We start from the raw sequence: 9,953 nt of genomic DNA, 5'->3' as shown, positions 1-9,953 counted from the left end.
GCGTCCAAACACTTCTGATTACGGCCAACTACTGCTTGAGCAACGTTGACCAAAGTGTCCACTAGTATACATTGTTTTGGCACCCCTGGGATATTCGTATACCTTTTGTTTTCTCCATCAGTAAAATTGGAATGATAACATCCCCATGTTTACTTAACAAAATGTCAGGAAAAGAACTAAGCTGATTATTTAAGAGCCTTGTTTGAAGTTCATTAATAATAAAAACTTGAGTTCTGGTAGACATATCAGAGGATTCCTGTAGAGGTGTCTCACTTGAGATGTTAGACACATAGGAGCAATTTTTTAGGAGACATTTTAATGAAGATATTTCTTGCCTGGAAAATAATGATGGTAAATTTATAATTTTGAGTAGTTATATATTTGTCTATATATTTGAGAATAAATTAATTTTTTATTCCACTAGAAAGAAAAGTTCACATACAGGCAAATATTGTTAAAAAGTAAGCAGAAGAATGCATTATAATAAACATATGAGTAAGCCTGTTTCAGGGTTGAAACAGATTACTTGTTCATCTTAAGGTAAACATCATCCAACTGGTGTGTTTTTGACTTTACGTTTTTATACATATGATTTTTATTAGGTCATCCAGGATATATCAAGTCTTGCAGAATTGAGTCCTGCCCTATGATTTACAAATCTGAGATGTTGGCCTGGAATTCACAGTTCTCCCTAATGTAGTATTTACAACTTCCTTCAGTTTTCATCTATTTGACATATCTTGAGTTCCTAGTAAGTGCCAGGCACTCAACTAGAAATTGGGGATACTTAAATGAAAAAGCATTATTTCTACTATTTGAGTGAGGATATATAAATACAAAGCATTCATTACAATTAGCTATTGATTGTTATGGACACATGTATAAAATGTAATGGGAGGATAGGAGAAAGATTTCCTAAATAAATGAGTTAGATTATGACTATAGGTCCTTTGCCACTAACTGAATGGATTCTTGTTTTCCCATTTTCAGAAAGAATAAGAATTTTAACCAATAATATTACATTAAATTCCAGTTTGCATTGTGTATGCATAATTTTTTTGTAGCATTACTTTTAACATTCTTCTGTGAGACAGAATAGGTTAATTGGTGATTCATACTGCAATAATAAATTAAAAACTTGCTTTGTCTCCTTGCAAGATATTTCTTTTAAAAACGTAGTTCTTCAATTCAATAGGAAGAGGAGGCTTTATTCCAGTGTAATAGAGTATACCTCTTAAAAATAAAGTTGAATCTAATTTATGCCTAATGTTAAAAAAACGGTCAGTGATTAAATTTAGCATAAGTTTTTTAACAAACCTTGAGGTAAGAATTATTTTATTTAGACATTTTCAGTTATTATATTTGATTAGATATTTCCGAGTTGATGTTATTGGTTCTCAGTTGTGCAGATTTTTAGAATCTACCAAATATGGAAATACTTTCACAGGCTAAAAAGAATAATAATAAAGCTTATTTACATTCACTGAGTGCACTATAATTGCTAGATGTCGTTCTGGTTCTGATGAGTATTTCCAGTTTTGGAGCTAGCATAAATAATGATGCTATGAATAGTCTTGTCTCTTGGTGCATATATTTAGCTTTAGGTGATAACGCCAAGCGTTTTCCAATTTTTCCTCCCATTTGCAGTATGTGAGAGTTCCAGCTGGTCATTATCCTAGCCAACACTTGGTGTTTTAGTGATTCTGATGGGTATTTAGTAGGAGTATCTTATTGTGGTCTTAATTTGCACTTCTGTAGTGACTAATAAAATTGAGCACCTTTTCATACATTTATTAACTGTTAGGTATCCTCTTTTGTAAAGTACTCTTTGAAGTTTTTAGCCCACTTTTTAAAATTGGGTTATCTGTCATTTTCTTACAGTTCTTTTTATTTTATATATGAATCCTGTATAAGATATCTTTATTGCAAATATCTTTTCCTGTAATAAGGTATGCATTTTCATTCTTTTTTTTATCAGTATGTGAAACAATTTTATTTATCTATTGTCTTTAAAACCACAAAGACACTATGTTCTTCATATAAAAACATTAGTACAGATAAGTATACTTTCTAGAAAATAATTATATAGACCCTCTAAAAGAAAAATGCATCCCATTATATGGTTGCATTGAAGTTGCTTGGAAAAAAACTCACATCTGCATTGATTCCTAAAACATACCATTCCACCATCGCATCTTTTGGTTCCAAGTATAGATTATTATCATCAATACATGTTCCTGCATTCTTGCATAGTTGATAATACACATACACACTGGTTTCGCACTTAATGCTCCATTGGTTCATCAGCCTTTTCTACAGGTTCATCAGCAGGCTGAGCAGATTAAGCAACCTTTTTCTGTCGCCTTTCTTCAAGACATTCCAGGAATGGAGACACATCATCATCGTCATCATCATAAATCGTAAACTTCAAGTTTTTACCAACAATTCCAGTGGAAATAATTTTTGTAGTTAGGTCCTCTTCTGCAAGAAGTGTCTCTTGTAAAGCACACAGACCATGCTTAACCAGTTCATTCAACTTGCACTTCATAAACTCAGACATGTGTCTTTCCAAGTAAGTACAAGGTGATTGAGAACAGGCTCCAATGGACATAGCTTTGCATTCCAAATAGTTATCAGATGAAAGGCTTGGAAAATACAAGGGCCTATATCATCATACCCAGCAATAAGTAGTACAACACCATATGGTCTCCAGCCATATCTTTGCATTGATAAGTGGGTCTTGCTTCCAATTAGACATACAAGACGAGACAGAGGCAGAGGTCTGTCAAATACAAATCTGGAATCCAAACCCTCCTGGTGCGTAGAATTACCTAACAGTCTAGCATCAGCAGTAAGTCCCACAATTGAAATACCAATATGGTTATCAGCATGGAGAATTTTTTTTCTGATGAGCTGTATGCCCTGACTGTGCTCTCCTCAGTGTGACCAACACTGCATGGGGTTTTGATTTCAGACCAACCGTGGCTGAAAATTGTTTGACAGCTTCCATTGCATATTCAATTTGATGAATCTTGCCCTGAGGGCTCCAAACAGTGACATCATTGTCATACCATCTGTGAAACATGATTCTAGTGGGGGCCTGGCTGCCACCACCTTGCATTTTCATTCTTAATGGTACAATTTAATGAAACAAACGTTCGTTCTTTTAATATTACTTATCAATCTTTTCTTTATGGATATGCTTTTTGAGTTGTGTTTAAGAAATCTTTGCCTACACAGGGTCATGAAACAATATTAATATGTTGGGAGATTTTATTTTGGTACTTTGATGCTGTCATTCTATTGTCTTTTAGCTTTCATCAGTTCTGTCGAAAGGCAGCTGTCAATGCCATTGTTCTTGGAAGATGATATGTCTCTTTTTCCTCTGTTGCTCTAAGATTTTCTATTTGTTTCTTATTTCAGGAGTTTTACTATGATGTGCTTAGATGTTGTTTTATTGGAAGTTATCCTGCTTGGTGTTTGTGGAATATCTGGAATCTGTAGCTTGATGTTTTTCATCAGTTTTGGAAACTTCTCCGTTATCTATTCAAATATAATGTATGCCCTATTCTCTGTCTCCTCTCCTTCTGGAACTCTAATCTCATCTATGATAAACATTTTCATCTTGTCCCATAAGTATCTTATATTTTTTCATTATTTTTCATATTTTTAAAGTTTTGTGATACAGTCTGAATACTTTCTATTGTCCAATTTTCATCTTCACTATTCCTCTCAATAGTTGTGTCTAGTCTGCATTCAATATCTCTGAGTTCTTAATTTTAGTTACTGTATTTTTTTAGTTCTCAAATTTCCATTTGATTAAAAAAATAGATTCTATGTGGACTTTTATTTTTGGATATGTTAAATAATCATAGCTATTTTATAATTTGTGCTGAAACTACTGTAGATTTATTTTTCGATTTTTCTCTTAGTCTTTGGTCTTTTGTCTTCAAAGTGTGTGTGGTAATTTTTAACTGAATGACAGACATTGTGAATTGAAAATTATAGGAATAAATTTGAGACTCTGGATGATGCTTTTGCAGCCTGCTAGGCTGCAAAAACATAGTGGATTGAGCTAATCTAAGACTGAGCTTAGTCTTTGTGAGAATTGATTTATTTCTAGTTTATTCCTGATTTATTCTGGTTATTCCTAGAATGTACTTCCAATGGAAAGCCAGGAGTGTTTGTTTGGGCCCTTGCACTTGGATGGATCCTAATTTTTTTCTCCCAAACTCTGTAAGATAACTGAAAGCAGTTATCTTCTGTGCCTCTTGGCTATTGCTTACAAATGGGCAAAGGCCCCAAGTGGATATTCCGCACAAAATATCAGGTTCACTTCTCATCATGTCCATTCTAATCAGGATCTTGGCTCCTTGAGTCTTGGCTCTGCCTTGATAGTTCTTGGATAGTTTCTGTCTGATTTATTTTTTTTATTTTCTATCCAAAGTCTAGAGTTCTCATTGGGAGAGTTGGTGTAATACAAAGTAGTCTGCTATAACTGGAAGTGGAAGTATCTTGTTATTTATTTGTTCAAGAAGTATTTTTAGTGCCTACTGCGTACAAGGTACTATTTATTATTCTAGGAAGTGATAGATAATGTGTAAACACTATCTAAGGTTACTCTTTTCATGGAGTGCTCATTCTAGAGAAGCCAGGTAAAATAAAAACAAATAAGATAATTTCAAGTAGTGATAAAGGCTATGAAGGAAATAAACAGTGTCGTGTCTAAAAGAGTAGCTGGTTAAGAGAAAAGGCTACTTTAAGATAGTCAAGAAAGTCTTCTCCAAAGAGGTGACATTTGAACTGAGACATGAAAGATGTAAAGAAGCCAGCCAAATGAAAACCAGGAAAGATAGAGGAAACATGAAGGCTCTGAGGTGGAGAAGAGACAAGTGTGGCTAGGACCTAGTGGGAGAGGAAACTCATTGTCTAACATGAAATTGAAGACGTAGTCCAGGTAACAGCTAGTGAACTACATATAATGAGAGGATGGAAAATAAAAATTGGAGAACTGAAAATGACACTTAAGTTTCAGACTTTAGCTACTAGTTACCATTTATTGAATTGGAGAAGACCAAAGGAGGAACATATTTGGAGAATGAGCATCAGGAGTTGTGTTTCTGACATGTTAAGTTTGAGGTGCCTGTTAGACATCCAAAAGGCAGGACAACATGTAAATTTGGGAGTTACAGGCATAAAGATGATATTAAAGCAATGTAAATGGATAAGCTTACCTGAAGAAATATTGTAGAGAAAGAAGAAATGAGAACCTACAGCAGGCCCTTGGGGACAATAATATCTGGGAATTAAACAGAAGAGTAGGAGCAGCTAGAGACATAAAAAGAAAACAAGCATCATGTAAGCTAAAAGTGTTCCAGGAAGGAGGAACTGGTCAGCATTTATGAATGCACTCAAAATTAAGATGTGGACTAAGATATGTCCATTGAATTTGACAGTACAGGAAGCACTGGTGACTTTGACAAGAGCAAGTAAGTATCTTAGAATAGTGAGAATAGAAGCCAGATTCAAGTACGAGTATGCATAAGAACAAATGGGGACTTAACATTTCTAGCAAAATGAGAACTGAATTAATACACTACTCATCACTCTCTAAACACCTAGACATGCTAAATTCAAATAACAAATTTAAATATATAGTGGCCTCACAAGAAATAAACAGATTCCCAGGTACCCCCCAAAAAAGAAGAAACTGAAAACTAGAGTAGAAGGTACTCCTACAGGAGCTGACACCAAGGGGAGTGTTAAACTCTTATTTGGAGCTTTTCCCTCGTTTGTGTTGCCAGGCATTTAATTACATTTGGAGAACCAGAATGCATGTAGAGAAGCCTGACAAATATGAGTAAAAGGAATTCTGAGAAAAATTTAAAAAGCACATTTTTTTCCTCAGGAAAAAGAAGGTTTGAGGGGTGATTTAATTTCCATATGAGGAAGATGATGTTAATCACGTCTCATTTCAGTGACATATTATAATAAGTAAAATCAGAATAACCTAAAGTACAGCTTTGAAAATTTATTTTGGGAATAAGAACTTTTGAAGATATAATGATATATATTAAAATATCAAAACGGGAAACTCTCCTGTTTGGCCGGGAAGGTAATCTCATGATTCACTCTTTGATTCTGGGGAAATGTTAAACACACAGAGCTCTCTCACAGCAGTGTGATTAAGGATTTCAACAAGATTTTGAAACCAGCTATGGCATAGGAACAACTGGGAGTAGTACAAAGGGCGCAGGAAATATTTCATGAGCATAGGATGACACCATTTTCATACCTACAACTTGTTCTTCATCAGGAAACATATTTACATGTTTTGGGCTACAGAAAGTGTTAAAAAAAAATCAATACACCATTTCTGCTCCTGAATTGTTAAGGCTTTGCATCTTAAAACCCTCGTCTAGAATCTGACATGAAAATGTGTCTGTCACCAACTCAGAGGAGATATCTGGGTCTCTCAGCCAAATCTAAATAAAATCTTAACACATACAAGATAAGTTCACTGTTTTGGAGACACCATTTTAGCCTAAACATATAAAAAAAAATAGCACATAAAACCTGGATCAGTGAAAAATATATGTGGAAAATAGCCATGTTTTCCAGTAACCACTAAAAGCTTTTTTTTCTCCCCTAGACTAGTGGACTATCATGATATATGAGGAAGTATTATAGAATTTCCATTTTTATATACATAAAATTATTATTTATCTTAACAGCTTTATCATTATGGAAGTCAAAATGTCAAAATGAGCTTTCTCATACGTCATACCTGGGTGCTGTTCTATCAGGGTTCATACCCCATAATGGTATATCGTAATGATTTTTTTTTTGTCTCCTCAGTCTATTCTTTATAAATCTTTTCCTGTGACTTTCATAACTCTAACATATATGCATGCTCTGGGCTCCATATGAACACTCACAAACTGTTCCATCTCCTTACCCCGCCCTCATCAATTCATTATCAAAAAACAAATGAAGACATTTGACTCTTTGGCATGTTCTTAAGAGCCGCAGTGGCAGGTGAGTCCCAGTGCCCAGATCCCTCCTAGAGAGAAGGTTCCTTCTGCCTCACTGGCATGCCCACTCTGCTTTTCCCAGAGGTATAAGTTCTGACTGCTGAGCCTGAGCAGAAATAGAAGTTAGAGGTGCTCAGTGTTTAAGTAAAGAAACCAGTGGAGGGGGACTGCTACCTACCTCTCTGACCTGTATGGAGTAGAAGTGGAAGTTTTAGGGGGCTGGGGTTGAAAATGGGATTTCTTTATAGGGGAAAAGAATATGGGGTGACTTAATTTAATTCTAGTAATTGCAAGTTTACTATTTGGCATGCATTCCTCAGTCCAGCTCTACACCTCTTTCCTGTCAACAGGGTAGGCTCCAGGGTCAGATTGCTTTGTTCAAATTCTAGTACTTTATCATTATTACTTTTATTTTATTTTCCATGCCCTTTTGGCAAGATGAAAACCCACCAAACACTTGTTATTGCCCAGACCCTCTCACTCAACCATATTCAAGTTAAAAAACTATATTCAGCACGCTTTCGAAATCCAATAGTAGATCTCTACCACCACCAGTGTGAAGACCTGTGGGTTCTCACTTCCTTCCATCTTGTTCAAGCCAGAGTGAAAGGATGATAGGAGAGCAGAACTGCTGGGTCCTAGGGCGGCTGTGAGGAAAGCCATGCTTTCTGAGCCCTAGCGGCAGAGGCTGCCATGTTTCCTTAAGACATCTTTCCTCTGGTCTTATGATGGCACCGTCTTGACCAGAAGCATGGCCAGCAGTCCTGAAAAGGGGTCAAGGCCCGGGTCACCTCTCAACTTCTGAAGTCTGGAAGCAAATCTCCTCTCGAAGGTGCTTACAGGATCAGCTTCTCCTGTGGCCAGAGCAGATGTAGGGCCGAGTGGGTCAAGTAGTATCAGTGGCCTAGGAGCCGTAGGGAAGCCTGGCCTTTCCCTGGCCAGCTGGCCCGCGAGGAAAGCTTCAGACCCGGCATTCTGAGGGTGAGCCAGGCCCCAGGAGGCCCTGTGGAGAGAGGACAGAGCTGCGCCAGGGTTTTTCTCCATCTTGACCAGACCCAGAATGATGGTGGGGAGGGCCTTGCCAGCGTCTAGTGGGAGCAGAGGCGGGAGGAAAGGGGCCCAGCAGAGCTGCTTGGCTTTATGTGTGGGCCTCGCTCCCCCATCAACTTCTAAATTCTTTAAACTGAAGGAGTGGAGGGGAACTAACACTTTATAGAGGTGATCCGGTGTATCTTTGAGTAAAAGACAAGAATGTATGTGAATGCAAGTGTGGGGACAGAGACCAAGGCTCTCGACCTCACATGGAAAGGTGCTGGCTCGGGTAGTAGATGGTCATCAGCTGTAATCAGACAGCCATCGCTGTTACCGGTTAGCCATTAGCCACTGATGTAACGGCCGTGACTGCACTAGGGGGTTAGCTGGTTGGTTGGCAGAGAAGCGGATGGCAGATCATGGATCATGTGGCTCCTGCTTCCTGTGTCTCCAACCCAGCCGCCAGCGAGAATATAGTGGTATGAACCCCCTATCCATGGCTCCGTGGCTGTTCCTTTTTGGCCTCACCATATCCTGCATTCTTGTGTGGGGAGCAGGACCTGAGACCCTGCATGACAGTTGGTTAAGCCTTAAAGCTGGGGAAGGGAGAGGGAGGAGCAAATGACATAAGGGAAGAAGTAGGCCGAAAGGTGGAGCCGTGCATTTGATCATAATTATTTAGCATGATATGCCTGAAATAGGTAGAACAAAATAATTTTAACTTAGTACAACCAATGTATATACATTAAAAATTGATAGTTATCAGACAAATCAATTAAGGTAAGTGTCTTCACATTCTGTGATTCTCAGAATGTATGCACTCCAATTCCATGAAACATATTATCATGAAGAAAAATTGCATTTCTGGGCCACTGTGTTTGTATATAACAGTTACTTTAGTAAATCATAGTGAAAAATAAGAATCCTTAATTCATTTAAAATCTACAAGATTCTGAGCTAGATTTGATATAACTCAATGCTTCTCAACATCTCTGCAATTTCGGTATTTTCTTTATTGAGCTAAGTCTCATGTTGGTCTACAGATGGCGCGCTTTGCAGGCTCGAGTCTTTCTTGTTCACATTGAGTTTTGCGGCTGGACGCTGGGCCTCACTGTCCTCATCTGATGTGAAGGAGTCAGGTGAAGTTAGCTACGACTAAGGTTTCTCGAGCATGAATTCTGCACGACTAACCCATCGTCGAACATAGCTGAAATAATGGTTCTTCTGCAGTTCTTTCGGAGCTTTCACTATTGCTAGGAATCGTGCTGGGCAGATGCAGGAGTCCCATGGGAAATGCAGGGAAGCACGACTGAATAATGGCCATGTTTTGGGGTAGTGACCTCAATGAGGTAAAAAGGGCCTTTAGAGGTGTTTTGTTTTAAGGAGAAACAAGCCTGAAAAATGTTCTTGAGGATTTTTGGATAGAGAAATACAAAATGGATGTGTCCTTTTAAATGTTTAAGTTCTTCAAGCACTTTTGCTGTGCTTGCTCACGGTGCAAACTACTTAGGACAGCGTCCCTGGCCCAGCCCTGCTGAATGTGGGGTTTGAGGTCAAAGCAGGTTCGGCTGCTAATCCTGGACCCGAGCTCCTGCTAGAACCCTTAGCCGGGAAGGCCGCGGCGAGGCTGCTGCGAGTTCCCCCGCCCGCGGGCGGGCGCCGCGCGGGAGGCGGCGAGCACCTGCTCCGAGCCGGCAGGCTGGCCGGGCCGCGGCCTGGGAGACCGCCCTCCTCTTACCTGGGCAGCGCCCAGGAGAGGAGCAGCCCAGGTGACTCAGAGGAGGGGTCGGGGGCCGGGGCAGGGAAGTGACCAGCTCCCTTTTGCCTTCTTGGAACTTTGGGGCGGCGTCTCATTCCTGTTGGGAGGCGGCAGCATCCTGGAGAGTG

The 9,953-nt window shown here is 38.8% G+C and overlaps 1 pseudogene; it reads right to left on the bottom strand.

The window, feature by feature from the left end:
* Positions 1-2,284: 2,284 nt before the first annotated feature.
* On the bottom strand, positions 2,285-3,085 carry LOC117026251 (proteasome subunit alpha type-1-like; annotated as a pseudogene).
* Positions 3,086-9,953: the final 6,868 nt, after the last annotated feature.

The sequence above is a fragment of the Rhinolophus ferrumequinum genome, chromosome 8 (assembly GCF_004115265.2).
Source record: "Rhinolophus ferrumequinum isolate MPI-CBG mRhiFer1 chromosome 8, mRhiFer1_v1.p, whole genome shotgun sequence".
NCBI lineage: Eukaryota > Metazoa > Chordata > Mammalia > Chiroptera > Rhinolophidae > Rhinolophus > Rhinolophus ferrumequinum.
Note: the sequence above shows the minus strand (reverse complement) of the source record. Positions and strands in the feature narration are given on the sequence as shown.